This window comes from Glossina fuscipes, unplaced genomic scaffold (genome assembly GCF_014805625.2).
Source record: "Glossina fuscipes isolate IAEA_lab_2018 unplaced genomic scaffold, Yale_Gfus_2 61, whole genome shotgun sequence".
Classification (NCBI taxonomy): domain Eukaryota; kingdom Metazoa; phylum Arthropoda; class Insecta; order Diptera; family Glossinidae; genus Glossina; species Glossina fuscipes.
In genome coordinates this window covers 3,676,954-3,697,471 of record NW_023998433.1, presented here as the reverse complement: position 1 = coordinate 3,697,471, position 20,518 = coordinate 3,676,954, and the positions used below count along the sequence as shown (strand labels likewise).

The window sequence follows — 20,518 nt, the reverse complement described above, 5'->3', positions numbered from 1 at the left end:
GTTGACATAACTATGACATTCTTGAAATCAACACAGTACATACGAGGGCAGTGGTTCAGTAGAAAAAGCGCCATTAGGAAAGAAAAATGGAAAATACTACAGTGGTCTGATGTGGATTACATCAAACATATTGTGTTTTCGATATTATATAATGCGATTTTGTTATTGAAACGAACAGACTGCGATTTCCAAATTTGCATACTTTTCCATTTCAATTTATCTGGAAGTCAAAATATCATCTTTAATTGTTTTGCAATTTGAAAAAAAATATATGTACCTTTGGATTCCTTTGCTATGTATAGATTACGAGAAACAAAATAAGAGTGAGTTGAAAAGAAAATAGAGAAGTAACACAAATAGTGAAGGATGCATGATGCCATAACTTGGCAAGGACGCAAAGGGAGTTACACAATGTATGACACTTGCATCGAAGTCTTGCTACTCCCATCATCATTGCATTGTCATTATTTACGCATTATCTTTTTCTTTGAGTTATCAATTTTTGAGTTTTCCTTGTTGCCTTTTTTTCCGTACGAGTTTTTTTCTTTCCTTTTTATCTCTTCCTTATTTGCCTATTTTTTCTTCTTTTTTGCCTTCTTCTTTTAGTTTTAATAAATGCACACATAAACTCACACATACCTACATTGCCATACGGTGCACAATGTGTGGATGTTTTATATTGTTTATGGCATAAACCGTTCTCTCTCATACGTACACCGAGCGGTACCGTAAGTAACAACTTATGAAAATGGAAAACCATGTACATAACATATTTATATTTTATTTCTATATAAGCGGATATGTCTTTGAGTACATAATCAGCATTTGTTAGTGTAAGTTAACGCAAAACGAACAACAATGCAGATGAATTTGTATGTTTTCATCAATTATATATGTATATATATATATATACAAACATGTTTTCTATATTTCATTGTTGCTTGCATATAAATTTAAAAATTCTTCTAATTTCGCTCCCTTAGTTATATTTATATTATTATACCCATCACCGAAGGATGAGGGGTATATTCATTTTGTCAAAATGTTTGCAACGCCCAGAAGGAAGCATCAGATAACCCACAAAATATCTATATTCTTGATCAGCATCAAATTCCAAATCGATTTAAGCATGTCTGTCTGTCCGTCTGTGTAATGTGTGTTGTAAACATTCTCCTGGGCGTAAAAATGAATCTATCAACTCAAAATTTGCCAGAAACAATGGAATTTCCTGCACGTAGACTTTTATTGAAAATGGGCGAAATAGGTCGAAAGACACGCCCACAGCACCACGTAAACTGAGAACATCTCTCTTTTTCAACAGGAGTGAAAAATTGGGTTTTGGCCCATTACTCATAAACTACGGCAAAAAAATGCACAAAAATTTAAATGCAGATTCTATGGGCGATGGTGCAGCATTCGTCCACAAAAATGACCACGCCTATCCAATATAATACTGTATTAATAAAGTGCTTCAGAAACTCTATAAACTATATTAATTCTTAGCTGGTTTCAAATTTGGAACGCACCTAGAGATATCCGTCTATTCATCTGTCCATCTGTCTGTTTGCGCAACTTTGTAATATTTCTGGTAAACATTCTCTCGTTAGCGAGAATGAAGATATCGCCTACAAATTTGAAATTGACCTAAACTTTTTAAAGCACGACGCCCACATGCCTTTACGACAAAAACTTTTATTTCGAAAATAGAAGAAATCAACTGCGCCCGCTCCATATTATAGAGCAAAACAGAAAATTTTGTGCTTTTACTTCTTATGTCTTTTTTAGGATAACGGTGATGGGTATAATGTAATGCTTCGATATGGAAAATCCTTTGTTAAACACCAAATTTCTCCAATTAATGTGTTGTTATTGTTTACTCTCGTCTCAAAAAATTAGTTTGAAGCGAGAGTCGTTCTACTCTACACCACTCGCCGTATGTAAGTAATACCCAGACCTTTTATTGTATCGCTAATTCAAAATAATTTTCTGAAACGATTTAAACGTGTCTATAAGCGTGTTCATTTATTCTTGTGTTGAACGCGCAGGTCGCAATTTTTAAAGTCTTTTAACCAAATTTGGTATATTGACGCCTTTTGGACCGAGAATTAGCCTTATCGTATCATTTTTACGATTGCTCTCCACACTTTATGAAAAAAATGGCGAATTTTTAAAATTTCTCGAAAAAACTTTTACTAGGTAAATAGGATCGAATAAGCCAATGTTTTAAATCCCCTTCTATTCCTATGAAAGAAAGGTAAACTTTCATAATGAAGTTTCTAATATTATTTCAAAATGAGAATTTTTATTTTGAACTACAAAATTGAGTAGGCGTGGTCAATCTTTTCCATTTTTGTACACGAATGCTACAGCATCGCTCATAGAATATGCGTTACTTATTTGCCGTAGTTTATGAGTAATAAGCAAAAAACCAATCTTTTATTCACTTTGAAAAACAGAGGTATTCAAAGATACCTTGTGGAGTCTCTGATGATTCCTTCAGGATGTTGCAAAAGTTAGAAAATAAATATACGCCTCATCGAAAGATAAAAAGAAAAAAGTGTTTGCTTAAGAGTTCTTTTTAAACTTATTTGCATTGTTTCAGTAAACAATAGTAAACAACAAAAATACGGAATTTCGTCTTTCACGCAGGTATCGAAAATGTTATTAAGTGTATAACAACAGCATGAACGGAGAAATTCATTTTAGCCATGTTTCTTGAACGCAAGACTTTGTCTAACCCAAACTTAACCTCGATTTGTCTCTTTATTCTCTTTAAGTTTTAAAAAGTCGGTTAAATCGTTTTACAAGTTTCTAAAAACATATATATATATATATATATATACAAAACATATACACTTCTTGTACCTTTATAGGTTATGGCTTTACGTATGCGCTACGGTTTTTTGTACTAAGTTTAATATAGTTCTAAAATTGTACAGTAATTATATTTGCTTTTCGATATGTTATGTGAATGTCATTTTGATGCTAGTTAGAATGCATTACATATTCCGACGTACTTATGTGTTAGGTCCGTTCTCATGCATTTTGCGCTATAATTTTAAGTTAAAATTTAACGCTTGCATATTACGCATACAATACGATATTGTTTAAAAAATACGAAAAACGAACCGAGAGCATCAAAAATTTTTTAAAATAAAGTTGCTTTTTTACTTAAATGTCAATTTAAATTTAAACCAGCATCCGTAAAATACGACAAGAAACGTAAAAAAAACAAACTCATATGCAGATTAAAAACTTCACTAAAAACATTTTCATTATCTTCGGTAGTCAATGGTCATGACTAGTTCAATGATATAGGAGTGATGGTTGAAAAACCTTTAAATTTTTAACGAAAAATATGTTTATTTGCAATTTTTGTGTGCGGCTTCCGTCGTTTAGTGTTAAAAATCCGATTTGGAATAAAAGACTACGTTGGCGTAGCCAAATTTATTGAAATTTATTTCCCGAAAGCATTTCAATTTGTCGAATATTTTACACGTCAACTTCGTATCAGCAGGCTTTTCTGACAGTTAATTCAAGTGCTAACAGCATCCTCAAAATTCATTAGTTAAACATTCATAAGCTCTTCTTCAAAGGTTCACAAGCCGAAATGATGTACACCGATTTAAGTGGAGGGTACAATAGCATTAACCATAAACCAGTTAACGCCTATATATTAGCGATCTCCTATCCTGTATTATGTCATCCCTTAATATAATTAACGCACGTCATTGATGTCAAACCATTCTTTTGAATATCATAATCGCCTTACGTTTCGTTAATATGTTGATAGTTTCCTTTCCGTTTTCTTTTGTTTATTTATTTATTATTATTATACATTTTTAAAGTTGTTCCCTTGTCTTATTCAAAACTTTTCATTTTCAATGTTTATTCAATATTGTTGTAGCTTGACCTACAATTTTAAATGTTTTCTAATAGCTTCATTCAGTTGAATCTTTATTACAGCATTGTGCACAATGCATATGCTATTTTGAATTGTATTTAATATAAAAAAAAAGCCAAAAAGAGTAGAATATTTTCTCTTAAATTAAAGTTAAAATTACTGCGCAACTGTCGCTGGTGTTGTGTTGTCAAGAAATTTGTATATTTTGAAAATCGAGACTGAGTTTACAATTAAATTAAGCAAAATTTCATCTTAAAAACCATAGTGAGGATAGTCCAAATTTTTTTAAGACTTGTGTCTTTGCGAAAAATGTCTGCACTACGGTTTACGGTTTATTGCGAAGTACAAAAAAAAAAAAAAAAAAAAAAACAAATAAAATGAGTATTAAAATTAAAAAGTATTAGGAAGCGAGCACACATATTAAGAAATTAAGCGCCTGATGCTCAGTTACAGTATAGTAAAAACTATCAGTAAAACCTAACTCTAGTACTAAATCGCTCTTTCATCACCCCCAAAATCGCCTCAAATATGCCCTACCCATATAAATAGTATACTAAATGAATTATAAAATATTTTATGAAATTTACTCAAGGGCAGACTTTTGATAGATTTTAGAGAACCTCTATCCCTACTCTTGCAACTAATAGTATTCTACACACGTATTTGAGAGTGTATATATGGATAATAAATCCTAGACAGAATAACAAAATTAGGTTTTGCTGATAGTGTCTTTTAGCGTCGTTTAAAACTTTTTACAATACACGTTATAATGTAAACTTTTCATTGAAGGTGTACATACACTATATGGTAGATAGCAAGAATACATTTCAGTTTTAATTTTTTATAACCTCAAGTGTGATTTCTTTCTTTATTTACGTTTGTGTTTTCTGTTTTTGTTCAGCTTTCTTTTTGTTTTTGATTTTGCTATTCCTTCTCAATATCATTCAATTATCAATTACCTTAGCTGGATGATGTAAAGATAACGCACCTTTTAGCGAAGACAAAAATGTGGGCTACGTGCAGTGGGCTAACTTCACGTGAGTAAAAATAGATTATCGAATAAATGGAACACGAGATTTACCTCGAAGCGCAACCGGACCGTCTACCTAGCATTTGCTACAGCACAAAGGCGCTTCTGTCAAAGCAGGGAGACAGATATGCTAATCAGAAATTTATATATATTTTATATTTTATTACTACACTGAAAAAGACGAAAACGCATATTATTGCAGAAAATTGGAACAAGATTTTATTAAGTAATTGGAAAGGTATACTAAAGTTAGTTGGGCGACAATTAACGTAAATACGTTGTTTATGTCGATGTACTCCTATTTTTATTCTGAATTTCATTTCTCTTGCAATCAACGGTTCTTAATATTAATTTTATTTTTCGATAACAAATTTTGTATTATAAATAAAACTTGGAGTTCATCAAATTATTTATAACACCCATAAGGTAACTAGAGCTAACCCGTATAAAGCATAGATATTCTTTCCCAGAATATATTGAATTGCGAATTGGTTCTGCCTACATGTCTGCATGCATATGTTGTAAACATTCTATCGGAATCATAAACTAAGATATCAAGTTCAAATTTGGTAAAAACATTAAAAGTTTAGGCACCCAACTTAGTATTGGAAATGGATCAAAAATCGTTCGACGAACACGCCTACAATGTGACATAAAATAAAAAGGCATCTGCTTTCAAAAGCGAAAAACATATCTACAAAACTATAAAAAGAGACAGCGACATCCATGGAAATGGAAAAACTTGGACACACACATCCGGTATTATAGTGTATTAATATTTCATAACTTTTTTTTTTTTCAAACTAACAATTCGGCCACAGTCGACAATAATTTCCTTAGCCATTTACTTTCCGTTCAATTTTGTACATTTATTTTAATGTTAAAGGTTCTCTTTAGATTCACATAGAGTCAAATTCGACGTTTGTAAAGCCCGAAGAGGCGACGCGGAATATTATTATTAAATTGGGATATTTTCCGTTTCGTTTGGATTAAGAAATCTAAATAATGTGAAAAGTTTTCTGAGAGAGCATTTTGTGTTAAAACAACCTGAGAAGAGAACAATTGCTTATACATAGATACATATACTTGTACATAAACAAAAAGCCCAGTCATATTTAATACAATTTTTATAAAATGGCATTTATTATAAAGGTTTTGTTATCGTAACAGAAAAAATTAAACTGAAAATAACATATCGTTCATGTCGGCGATAAGCCATCTCTTCTTTTCGCTCTTTTTTTCACTTTTGTCTTTAGTTACCTTCCTGTACAACAATGCATAGCATTCATGCCATTTTTAATTCTTTTTGTTGATTTCGTTGCTATATTATTTTTGATCAAAAAGCAAACGCTGTTTAAAAGCTAATCGAAGATATTCAAACATTTCTCCATAAGTTATCACACAAGCTGTCTATAAATCATATTGAAAACTTAAGGCCACTTAAAAGATAGCAACCATAAAGTAACGAAATAAACAAATAAGAAAATTATATTCGGCTATGGTCGAAGCTTTTGTATCCACGGCTTCTTTCAAATTTTTATAGTTCTATCTGTTGTACTTTATAATTAATGGGCAATACAATGAAACAATTTTTTTTTTATCGAGCTGTTGTCTTCGACCGATATGACCCATTTTCAACATCAACTTGCTTGCAAGAACTTTCAAAGTTTTCAACGAAGCTGAAATTGATAGCTTACCGGCGGAGTGTTTACTACGGACATTAAACAGGCGGATACCGTACAGACGTCCTTGAATCAATTGAGATTTTCATGCTAATCAAGGATACAAACACTTTATGGGATTGTTTGAGTTTCGCAAACATTTTCACAAAATAAATGCACCCCTTATCCTTCGGTGACTAAATAAAACTTAGTGACCATGCATCATGTATGTTGCTCGCAATTTCTTCATTTTGTTGTCCTGTACTGTATTCTATCGTAGCAACCGCAAGCAACATAAAGTTTTATAGATTCGATTTACATATATATGTAAATAAAAATTGGCTACGTCATGTATTCCAACTCGTCTACGAACAAATATTTCACATGATAACTAGCCTGAAAGCAAAAAACTTCTCCTACATTCGAAAAATCATTTTTCCAAGAATTTATTAAATGGCAGTCGATTAAGTCTCAGTTTAGATGACAAAATACATGCGTGTATTACATTTATTTTTCGAATTTTAATATGAAATATGTTGTATATTTATATACGAAAAATAAAGAGTCAGTTTTTTTTTTTTGAACACGCCTCGTTTACGTATGGTGTCGCAAAATATAAGCAAGGTTAGAATTTGCCGCCATTTATGCGGATAAGTGTTGCGAAAAAGAAAGCAGTTGACAGCTGACAATTTCGGGTTAGTAAAAATGGAGCATTACCAAGAGATATAGAGCAACGCGTTTTCATTGTTAAACAATATTTCAAAAATAATGAAAGTTTGTTCATAATTATTCGAAAATGAGGTTGATTAAGTGGTGACTGTTACTGGTGTTCGATGTCGCGCTGTGATAATCCAGTTCTTTTTACGTATTGATGCGAACAACATAAAAATTCAAGAGGACGGTGTCACATACTATACGTTCCATGAAATTGTATGCCACATTCCCTGGTCGGTCACGTTTCGGGCATCAGAATTCGATAAAAGAGCCAGCAAAGTCGCGGAGGCCGCTAGCCCGATTTGTTATTCCCCACATAATGTTATCCTATGTACATTATGGCTCAATAAAAATATTACAACTAAAGAAAAAGCTCTGTGTTTACTTAATTCAAACATTTTGGGACACCCTATTTAAATATCTAGAAATGTTCGCATACATACATACATACATGCATTTATATGGGTTTTTTCGATGCAATTTTCGAAAAAGGAAATCGTTGCCGCTCTGCAGCAATTTAATTGAAAAAGTAATTTTTGTTGAAAAATGCGCGTTTGCAGCGCATTAACAAACTGTAATGAAAAAGATATAAATTATTTTCCAATCACACCATATCGAATACATTTATATGGGGATTATATGAGAAATCATTCAAGTTGAAAACCGCCTTTAGGCCACACACAATCTATCAATATAATCTATATGCTGAGTCTACTTGATCGGTTTCGTACTCATTGATATTATTGTTATTATTATCAATATTATTATTTTATTACTATTATTTGTTTACCCCATTTATTTCAACGAGTATAAAATGTTTAAAATTCTCATGTCGTATTAAAGGATTTTCTCTGCACCTCGCCCTCTGTTTGCGTACGGCGGCAATTTAATCTTCTGTTGTTTTCATAGTAAATACAACTCTTACTTCTTATTTTTCCTTTTGCCTTTAGTTCGTAATTTTGTCCATGTCAAAAAATTAAGAATAACATCAATTGTGCTTTGGTTTTATTCACAATCGGCATATGCGTGAACATTTTCATTTAATATTGACTAAATTGTTTGCTTTTCAGATCAATGTTAGCTTTCGCCTAGGCAACCAAGATCTCTATTATTAATTTCGGGCTATAATTTACCTAGCTTTATAAAATATATTCATAAAAAAACGATTCTCTGCCCATCTATCTATCTTAGTAGCTATATAATAAAAATTATCAAATAATCTGCCGACAATTAACGACTTAATGGGAAATTACTTTTTGCGCGCTAATTGTAAAACGAAAAGTTAGTCAAAGAAAAAAGCCCACCATTGGGAATTCTATTACATTTGTGAAATGCTTTTGTAATGTATAGAATTTGAGATGCAATGAAGTATATATATGCATATAATTTCAATTGTTGGGAATAACGGAATCAATTTAGCCATATCTCTCCCTGCTTTCCTGTCAATCTGTTTGTTGTTTAACAGAAGCATACATTTAACTTCAAATTGGTTGTTTTCGTTGCAATTAGTTGAAGTTCAAAACCTCATCTCATCGCGGATAAGCATATATAATGTATATATAATCAACGCAAGATTACAAGCAAACGAATAATTAATTAATTTGCTCTCTTACTTTCTCTCTGCAAAGACGCAAATCGGCTTGCCATTCTGGGTTTTTTGAAAATTGTTTCGCCGCGTTATAGAGTTTTAAAAAAAAAAAAAAAAATTAAATTATGACGCGTTATAAAATTTTTTCCGTTTTTGTAGAGGTAATACAACATTGCTCATATTCGTTTAAATTGTTGTGAATTTATCTGCTATAGTTCATGCTTAATAAGAAAAAAACAAAATTTTCCAAAATCCTTTTAGAAAACAGGGGTGTCCTCACTTTACGGATTCTGTACAGTAAATGGGTTCTTCAGCCGATTTTGCGCGTTTTCAATACCAATTTGCGTACAAGAACTTCCCCCACTTCTGCCTAATTTGAAGTGGACAGCTTCAAGGAGAATCTTTACAACAGACATAACACAGATAGACAGACAGACGGCTAGACGGGCATCAACTCAGCATTTGATGCTGATCAAGAATATATAATATATAATATAAATAAATATTTTCCCAATGTAAGGATTTTTGTAACAATTATACGTTTACATAAAAATAATGTATACTTTTTCGAAAATGATTTAATGGCTGTATTAAGTAAAGTGGGGTAGGATAGCTAATGCTCGGCTTTGTCAGACTACAGCATTCTTGCTTGTTTTGATTTACTTACACCCTATATGTATAGGTATAAAATCATAGTCAAGCCATTAATAAAAAGAAAATATTAAGCAATTTTCATATATTTGCTTGATAATTTCGTCTTCTTCTCTTTTTCTTTCTTACTACGCTCACTCAATTCCATAAGTATACATTGTTATCTATAAGGTAGCGAAAGTAGATCTTTTTCTTCACCTATCAAAATGTCGGCAAGAATCTTTTGATTTCTGTGCACGACAACATAACATTATTTGACATTATTTGCGGTTTGGATCAGATAAAATGTGCAGAAGAGTATATTTTACAAAAGCAAATAAACACACACATACGTAACAGACATGCCAACTACTTACTGTCTGCGAAATTTCAATAAATTATTAGTCTATCATGTGGAGAAAGAAATATTTTCTGATTGTGCGAAAAACTATTGAAAATGTGTTTGCAAAGCATAAAAATTACTGTGCACATGTCTGTACGTGTTGTGTGGTGTGCAAACATAACAAAAAAAGAAAAAAAAAAAAAGAAAAGCAAACAAAAGAAAAACTGAAAGAAAGGCATCGTCGCATTTGTAGTAAGAAGATTTAAACCCTTTAGTTTTCCATGTGCACGTCTGCTATTTGTACATTCGTTTGCTTGATTATTGTTAAAAAATTGTTATATAAATAAATATAATATACATGACGACTCTCGTCCTTCTACAACAAGAACTACAATTTCTTTTATGTTTAATTTTAAAATTAAATTTCTTTAGGAAAAGTTTTGTTTTCAAAGTTTCTCACTACGATAAGATGATTAAGCTTAGACTACGATCCATTTACAATACTCCAACCATAGGGAGGCGTAGTATGAATATATTCATTTTTTTTGTAACACTTGAAAAAATACATCAAAGACTAGTGAGGATTTTTCACTTTTTATTTTATTTTTCTATTGACAGTCGCGAATGATTATAGACAGAGGGAGAATGAAACAGGAAAGGAAAGCGTCAGGAGATAGGAACCACTGAAGTTGTTTCAAATGCGACTAGTGTGCCTAAAGAAAGATAAGTTGCGGTAGTACGTTACAAGCAACTCCAAAAGGAGTGGGCCAGAATGCTGAGATCGGCTTGTAGCCTTATTAGTTGGCTTGATCGGTAAACAAATCTCTTGTCTTTTCGTAGAAAGTTTGCTATACATGTGTTATATGTTTGCGTACATATATTAATAATATGCTAGGAAGTATCAAGTATATTTTCGAAGTAGTTTGATTTTGAATACATCCAGTTATATATCTTTTCCCGTTCCGCTGTCAGTTCAGATGAAATGCTCTAACATTCAAATATTGAGATATAAAGTTTAAGAAATAAGTTTGCAAATGGGCCTGGTCCTGCAACGACAAATTAATTTATAACAGATCAAATTGGAAACGATTACGTTACAAAACTACGAAACAAATATAATTCTCCAAGATTATGCTATGTATTTAAAAGAGCTCAGCAGAGCGTATTATACTTTGGGTTTCGCAAAGCGAAGCGAAAGCTATTTTCATAAATTTCTTTAAACAAAAGATTCGTAAATTGGCGCAACCACATGTTATTTCGGCGCGGAATTTATAAAATATATTATGATATAACGGTTCTTGAGGATCAACATTTCAAATTATCCATCAATAACGATTTTTTCATGAAGAGGCCGCTTTTAACAACAAAGCATTCAAGATCACTCGAATTCAATCTATATTTTTACTATACTTATTAATCGCAAAGTTCGCTTTGTAATATGAAGGGAAAGAAGGAATAAGAAACTCCATAAAATACATTTTTTCTTCGGTAGAGTGACGTTCTGACACCGTCTAACCATACACGTCCGTTGTCATATCTTTCTACAGTTGAAATTCATTCACAAAAACTTTAAAAAAATGTTAAAAATTTAAATGGCTCTAGTTCAATCCTATCGACAGATCTTAAAAGTGGGAGTGTAACGAACGTGTCCAAAATGATTAAAAAAGTTAAAATATTTTGCGATCTTAAAATCTATCTATTGTTCAAAATCGATTCGTTGCCTTCAAAGTAATGCTTCTCAGATACTAGACACTTATACGAACGTATTTTTCAACCCTCAAACCGGTCCTTACAGTCGATTTCCGGAATGGTCTTCAAAGCTTTCCGCGATTCAACGTGTATCTCTTCAATCGAGTTAAAACGTGTCCTTTTCAATTTAGGAAATAACCAGAAGTCATATCGGACTAACTCACGTTAAGACGATGGTTGTGGAATGATGTGGATTGAATTTTCAACGAAATGGTCTTGAAGAATCAACGTCGTGTGAGATGGCACGTTATCGATATTCATCCGATTGATTAGTTGCTTCCAGGCCGTATGCGTGCTCTCAAGTCTCGCCACCTGTCATAATGCTCTTCACGGTCGATTGATAGTTAGATATTACCTCGTCACAGACTTTAACGCGGCGCTCTTTTTCATAGAAATTGAGGATTTTTGGTACTAAATGATGTTTGACGCAGTTCAGGTCAAAAATATATTTTAAAATGTTATTGAGTTATCCAGTTAAAATGCCAACAGTGTCAACAAGGCTCCTAATTGTTAATCGACATGTTTTGAGCACCGCATCTTTGATTTGTTTGAAGTGACTATCATGAATGGTCGTCTGATATGCTCATCGTCTTCAAGCCATTCTCGGCTTTCTTTGAACCGTTTATACAACAGTTCTAATTATTTATTTGCCTCCTCGATTCAAAACAGTTTGAATGTGTTTATAAAATAGTTGAGACTTGCTTTATGCAAATGCATATATTTTGCACAAATCGTAAGTAGATGCGTCCAAATGCATCGAAATTGATTCTCTTCATCTATTTCCATCATAAAGCAGTAAAAATGGAACATTGTTACCTGAGAAAGACGTACCATGATGGGCAACTTAGTAGGTTTAGTTTGTTCAAATTTTGGTACAATTAATTTTTATGTTAAGCATATACATGTATTATGAATTTGATTACGTTGTAAAATTTAGGCCTGCTTACAATGTAAAAGTTTACTTTTCATAGATTACACCGTTATACGGGGAGAACTTGAATAATTTGCGCATCCGATCCATCGATTTTTCTTCAAATAAACTGAAAATTGCATATTTTGACATATCTTTCAGACATTGCCCAAGAAATTGCGTTAATAGAATTCATCCTTGGGGCAAAATACATCAGCGCAGCAAATTTCCTAAAATTATGCCAAAATGCGCGACGCTTTGATAGACAAATTGACAGAAAAACCGACGAACAGACAAAAAGATTCAACAAATGATTTTGAATCGATCGATAAAATACAAAGTGTTTCTACCTTAAGAGTCTTTGTCTATCATATATTATGTATGGTCTATAGACATAGGATGTACAATTTTTAAATGAGGTTATGTTAACATTCGATTAAAAGACAGAGTACATCAGTTTGGTCTCGTCATTGGAACACTCTTAAAAATATTCTTCAAACAGCCCATGATGTATACTTGGAGATGAGAAATTCTGAATTGTTTTATTTACATGACAATAATTATACAACAGAAAACAATTTCGTCTATCTAATGAAAATAGATCACTTTTTGTGAAAATATGTGAATGCCGGGGAGGTGACAAAAATCACTATTCTGCTCTAACATTCTAATAAAAGCTTCCAACAGTCTCTTCAGTGATAACTAATAATATAAACAGATGTTTGTTAATTTACGAGTTACTAACAATTGCATATCGCTTCCATCCAATACTATTACGCTCTATGAGGGAACTTTTAAAATTTTTGCAAGAAAAAATGAAAAGGCAGGAATACTGAGAAATGCAGCTAACTTGGCTTGGAATATTTAAAAATATGTCAATACATGAGGATTGTTTTCCGATGATTTTCAACCTAAGAAGAAAAAACATATTTTCTTTAAATTTATTTTCATTCATTTTTATAGAAAGATTTTTTGAAACCTCAAAAATACGTTTGAATTTACACAGTGAGATCATTATTTATTCCAAATTAGTAGTTGCTGAAATTTAGACCTGGGAATACGATGAGTGGTGCAGCTTAACTTATAACTTCACTGTATGCAGCATTCTGGCCCTTAAAGGCTCTTAAGATTTGAAGCATTTGCCTCAATACGAGCGATGATCTTTCTAACCCTAATTCGACTGTCGTACAAAGCCATTTGATGAAAATGAACAATGTTTTTGGCAATGCTTCCAGTTTTTGGTTATTCTGAATGTTCATCGTCATCCAAATTGATACGACCCTTGTTAACTTTTGCAAATCCCACCGCGGTAATTAAGGGTGTAGGAGACCCGTGAAGACCGCACATTCAATTTTTCTGAAATTTTGAGCTACCTTCCGAAGATAAATGATCAAATTAATGGCAATCCAATACTCAAATGTTTCATTTTCACAAAAAGACCTTAAGAAGGGCAACCGTACATCTAAAGTATCTTATATTTTGATGAGTACTTGGCATCGCAAGCAAAAAAAAACTATTCTTGAACTTTTGTGTTATGATCATTAAGTTTAGCACGGGAACTTTATCAGACATCCTACATATCTGTGAAACTATTAGACCGAATATATCAAAATAAGTATTCTTGCATTGCCCGATAGTGCTTATAGCACTTATGCAGATCGATAGACGTATGTGTCAGATCGTCATCAGAAATAAAGCATGTAACAAATTAAAAAGGCGTAAATGTTTACCTAATTCTCTTAGATCAGCCTATGATGGATGAGAAGAAATGATGTTCTTTACCTTGTCCAGCCATAGCCTCTGTACCAAAAGATTAATATGTGAAGTTAACCAATATTGGTAGATGCAAGACGTCCTATGATAAATTATATAACAAAGTGAATGTATATTCTCGGATCATACACGTGAGAAACGAAACAGAAAATGATTTTAAATATTTTCAGGAAAATTTTTTTCCTATCCTCATACCACAACATTAATGTAAAATTTTGGGATAAAATTTTTATTTATTCGGAGATTAAATTCATGTTTATATGACTTTCCTATTCTCAAATAATTTAATATTTGAAAAGAATTGATTTTTTAAATTTTTTATCAAGCATTCGTCATTAAAAGATTTTATTAAATTTTATGGAGTGTAAAGCAAAAGAAATACAATTGTTATACTCGCTGTTGCAGTAATGCAGTGAGCTAGTTCTAACATTTCTTTGTTCTCGTCAAAGAGGGCTTCTTTGCGTTACAATTTTTATAAACAATTTTCGTTACAATTTTCCTACGAATTAGGGCCAAAATTAGCCAAGATTGTTACCAAAAACGGAAAGTTCGCAATATTATTAATTTAAGGTCCACAAGCTAAAATTTAAGAATGCCCATAGTTGTCTCCCCTCGTTTTTCTCTCTCGCCGCCCGTTATCGTCTATTTCCTTTTCTATCTTTAAAGCAAGTTGAAAGTTGTGGAAGCTCCGAAATAAGTTAAAATGTTATAGTGTAGTATAATACTTTACACAATTTCATCTAATACAAATCTTCGGCGAAAATTCGTCTGTAGCTGTTAGATGATATGCATGCCCGATCGGTCATTCTGCCTTTAGACTCCATCAATGTATCTTGGTCTTCGTTCTTAACCATCATCATCATGCTTATGCACACATAGACAATATACCCTAAGCTATGTGTCATATTAAAAAAATATATAAAAATAAAATATCAAAAATTATGCCTGACTATTACGTAAAGACGTATTTCTTATGAGAAAAATGATATCGGAAAGCATCCGAAAAGTACACATGTACAGTCCAAACTTAAGTGTAATAACTTTTTTGACCAACTTTCATCACAAAGGAAAGCAAATTAGAGATTGTTGCCAAATGAAAGCTTATTTTTTGCTCGTGTATCAAATTACGTCAACGTACTACTTTTCAACGATTTTTGTGGAGAAATATTTAATAAGGCAAATTTTTATCATGCATATATGCCGAACGCATAAATATATGGACAAAGATAAGATAGGCGGACGAACATATAGAAAGACATTCTTAAATTGCTTTAGAAAATTATCCTGAACAGATGGGTCCAAAAAAGACGATGACCTTGTCGCAAATCCTTTTGGTGTCGCAAGCGATGCCGGATATGAGCTGTAATCGGCGGTCTCAAATTTGTTTGTTAATAATTTCTATATAAAACGAAGCACGCATGTATATTTTTGAGTAAGTTTTTCAGTTTGAAGAAATCTAATGAACTGCGTACATGTATATGTTTTTGATCTGAAAACTTGCCAGACACATATAATTTAAGAAATAAAATCCCGACAAGATTTTTAGAACAGTAAAAGATACTCGATAGGAGGTCGTGAAGTTATCTATTAAGCATACATCGAACTCAGCTTCAATTTCGAAAACGTGCTACTATTCATCCACAAAATTTGTACATAATTGCTCCTATTGACCTAAATTATAGTAAACTATGAAATTTGTATGTATTGTATGTACGTCTAAGACGATGTATTTAAGACATTCATTTGAAAGTTTAGTACTTATTTTATTTTTGAGAACTTATTTTATTTTTCCATTTAATTTTCTTCAAAATCGCTGAAGCTAGTTCTGTATGTTAATTTGTGCTATAGTATCCAGTGCTTTTAAAATATTTTTGACTTTAAATATACGTCGTATATGCGCTAAGAAGTGTACTCATGCCATTAACACGTTCGTTATACGCCATTGGGCAAATAAAACAGTTAGATCCATTAAAATGGGCTCCAAATTGTCTGCAGGCATATGGCTATAGCAAAGATATTAATTTATATAAATGTACATACACATATGTATATATGTGTAAATAAATAGATGTACATAATCGTAAAAATGTGTATACGTGTAAGTGCTTCTGTGTTATGTATAAGGAATGACGGAATTTATTAAAATAAATGCGACTCATTTATACGGAGGAAAGACGGTATATTGGATAAATTAAAGCAATAACAATATCTCCTAAATGAAGGGTTTATGAAATGATAATTTATTTATTGACTTTCGATCTTCACATCGCTGTTGACATTAAAAAAAGTACATAAATATATATTTTTTAATTTTTATTTTTTTTTCTACTTGTTTGGTTCTCTAATAATTGAAACTGGAGCCAATTATCTCTCTTGTATATGAAAAACGGAAACAAAAGAAAAGAAAAAAAAAATAGGTTCAAATAATGTGTTGCTTTTACTTATTCTTTTTTTTTTTTCCTTTTTCTTTTCTAATAACATTTGTCTAGTGATGTTTCCGTTTAATGGCAACATCCTGTCGCCTAAACGCTATTATCACTATTGTTATTAACTTTTATACTACTTGTGTTAGTTACAGCAGATAATACGAGCTTAATCATTAACAATGACGGCATATTCTTTATATATATGCATACCTATTTATATATATGTTCGGTTTTATACAAATATTCAAGAATACGTTCGGGAATGTGTAAATACAATATGACAGCAAGCATAAATGTCAAACGTAACCCATTTGTCAGACACATGCACATACGCACAAGAATATTTAAGTGACTTAGTCATCTATCTAACAAGAGATATGATATCGTATATAACTTTCGCAACACGCGTACATAGTTACGGATATATTACGTAGATGTTGTCAAATTTATGATAAGGTTGCCTGAAAAAACCAGAGCTACGAAAATGGGTTATTTTTTTTACGCATATACGTTGTCGCATGTATGTACGGCGCTATGTTCGCGTATTAGTGGAATCGTTTTAACACATTTATAAATCACGCAGGCACATTCACAAAATCTGCAAGCAATACCACAATTATTTGACTTCTCTGTTATCGGAAAACACATAATATGTAAACATTCTTGATCAATACATACTACGTTTGCTAGCCTTTGATTCTTTGTATTATTTGTCGCTTGTCGTTTTCATTAAAATGTTCAAAGTTACAAAAATTTCAAAAAATTCACTCTTCCAGATACAGAAATACAACATGGGCATGGAGTACAATTCGCATTAGACAACGTAATTTTTCCCAAGTTCATTGCCAAAAACGCAGACGCAAACAAGTAGAATACTGAAGAAGAGAAAAGGCTTTAGCCACAAAGATTACGGGACAATGTTACCTTGAATGACTCGGGACACTTCGAATGGTCTCTCTAAGAACCGTGAAGATTTGTTTGAGATAGCGGCGTTAATATTTTCTACTGTTCTTTATCTATTGACAGATAGAGGAACAGATTTCTTCATTCATGCAAATAGCTTGTCGAAACTCCCCAGCATATTTCAATAGAAAAGGTTATATCTGACCCTTTGCACTCTTCAGTTTTTTTTTATCTAGCACTAGCTCCTTAATTAAATGTCAAAAGTGGCTTAAAAACTAATCTCAGCAAAAAGCATGTAAGAAATTTGGATATCCGGCTTTGACGGAACATTCTATAGCCATTACCTTTTTATTAAAATAGAACCGGCAAATAGTTACTGCTGCGGCTTATGAGTAATGGGCACAATATTCATTTCTTGCCGTTAAGAACAGGAATGGTCTTACTTTACGTAGTGCCGTGAACCTGTTTCCCATGCCAATCGGCGTCCACGAAGTTGCAAATTTTCTCTCAATTCCTGATTCGTATAAAACTTGCAACCGATTTCAGCATATCCGTGTAACTCTTTGTATGCCTACGGGCTTGTGCGTCGGCTCGTCAATCTAACGTCTATGGTGAGCATACTCCTGGCTGCAACGATCAAAATGTTGAACATTGAAAATAATCTCAAAAGCAAAAAAATTTCTATTTTGCTCATTATTCATAAGCTGCAGCAATAAAATTCTGCATATTTTATTTTGATATAAAAAAGTGATAGGTACTTATTTTCCTTAGCGTTTTTTAAGATAACGTTGTTGTCAGTTGTTTTCATTTGTGTGACATCTCTTTCAGTAAGTATATTTGCCAAGTTGATGTCAACAAAATGAAATCAAATTTTTTTTTTCCACTAAAAATGGTCAAGAACTGTTTTTAGTAAAAGTTGAAATAATTTGCTTTAGCCTGCCCTTTTTTTACACTACTACTACAATTTGTTTTCATCCTATACCAATTAAGATAAAGGCATATGAAGTGCAGATATATATACAGCGCACAGCACGATTTGATGCTCAACTTTTAGTAAATGGAACTGACTCTGAGTCGAGATAAGCTCATCTGTCCATCCATTGCTCTGCGTGCGATTGCTGCGCATTTCTTGAATATGCCGGCGAAATGCTATTAAAAGTGAATTATACCCAGCCATTTTTATGAGTGCTGCCTTATATAAGCATGCATACTTTGAAAGAAGGGTGATATGAAAAAAATTTGCGATCGATAATATTTGCACACAAAATCAGTGCAAAGAAGTATTTTGCCAGACTGAGGAAATGTCTGAATTTATATGTAGTCCAGCTATTTTTATGTAATTGTTCTTATAAAACGTAAGTCTTGTATGTCAGTGCGGCCTAATTTGTAGGATTTGATGGTAACCATTGCTCCGGAACGATAATTTGAAATATAAATTAACTGTAGGTAAGTTTAAAGTACAGTAGCCTGTGTTAAGCCTTTATATGTGAAAAAATCAAAATTTTTGATACCCTATTATAAGAAAATACAAAAAAAATAAAAAGTTACTTGACGAACAAAGTTAACTTTACTGCATATCGATCAGGCTGATTCAGGTTTTCAGTCTTGTCTCCGCATATTACACTTCTTCAAAAATATATCCTTATACTATAATTTACATGTAAAACTATGATTAACATTTAATTTATTATAATTAACATTGCATATTTGTGGAACAAAAGTAATTTGACCTTAATATGTCATATCGACAATAGGTTTGTGTTCCATTAATCGCATTACTGTTGTTCTGGTCATGCATTGAAAATAGTTTGAGTTTTTTGCCGATCTTCAACTCTTTTTCTTTGCTTTGGCAGAAATATGTAGTTTATTATAAGACGATTGTGCTACATTCACATACGCGAGGATTGTTGGAATAGGTTGTGTGACGTAAGTAAGAAACATTTTCCTTGAAAAGTTTGATTTTATTCATCAACATAGTGTTCTCCTCGATATGATACAATTAGTCCCACGATTCTCTAATCTTTCGGTAAATTTTTTTAGTGAACCTTTTGTTGAAATTCTTAAAACACATGTCACACAATGATCTCATCGTTTGTAGCCTTCGACTTATGGATTAGTGCTTTTGTTCCATTATGGGTAAAGAGAATGCCCATTATGCGGTCAGCTTTGTCATACTTAAACCGCAATTGAAAATGTGACAAACACATTCTTTGGATACGTTTATTATTTGTCTTCAACCTTAAACCAATTCGTAACGATGTTTTCGTCGGTGACTGCAGTTTTTGAACGCCCCAATGGATATTATCATTTAAGCTAATACGGCCAAGTTTTAATTCAGCTACCCAAAGTCGTCTTTAATTGTGAGCTTATTGCCTTCCGTAAACCAATTCTTAATGGTAAAGCGATACTCAACTTTTCTTATTTTCACAAAAACACTCACATTGCCTCACTAAAACGATTGTTAAACAGCAATTGCGTTTTAAATAACGCTGAAATTTTGGTGAACGTTTATCAACGCATGCAAAAACATATTCCTGAACTTTTCTGAGCAAATGTTCATACGTACATACATGTGCTATGAAAAATCATAACATTTTTGTTAAGATAAGCAACGTGAAATCGATGAACTATTCTGAAATTTTACCCATAACAAAAAAAATTACAAATGAAAAAATTTACTGTTAATGAATGGTTATGTACGCGCCTTTACATGCATATATATGATTTAATGTGACTTCAAGTGGTATCTACTACAAGCAGAAAGTGAAAATATATAAAACAGACGATTTTTTGTTAAATAGGAACTTACGAGCGGCTCGAGGCAACTTTATTAGAAAATTATTTAGGAAAAAAACTTTGTTAGCAATTTCAGTTTTATGTTCGTTAT

At 32.2% G+C, this 20,518-nt stretch overlaps 1 protein-coding gene across 1 annotated transcript in view; it reads left to right on the top strand.

Moving 5' to 3' along the window:
* Window positions 1-679: 679 nt before the first annotated feature.
* Window positions 680-20,518, top strand: part of LOC119637818 (synaptotagmin-6) — a 39,420-nt gene continuing 19,581 nt past the window's right edge. Inside the window, exon 1 of the mRNA XM_038034156.1 lies at window positions 680-728. The gene's annotated coding sequence lies outside the window, so the exon portion shown is untranslated. The remainder of the gene's footprint in view (window positions 729-20,518) is intronic.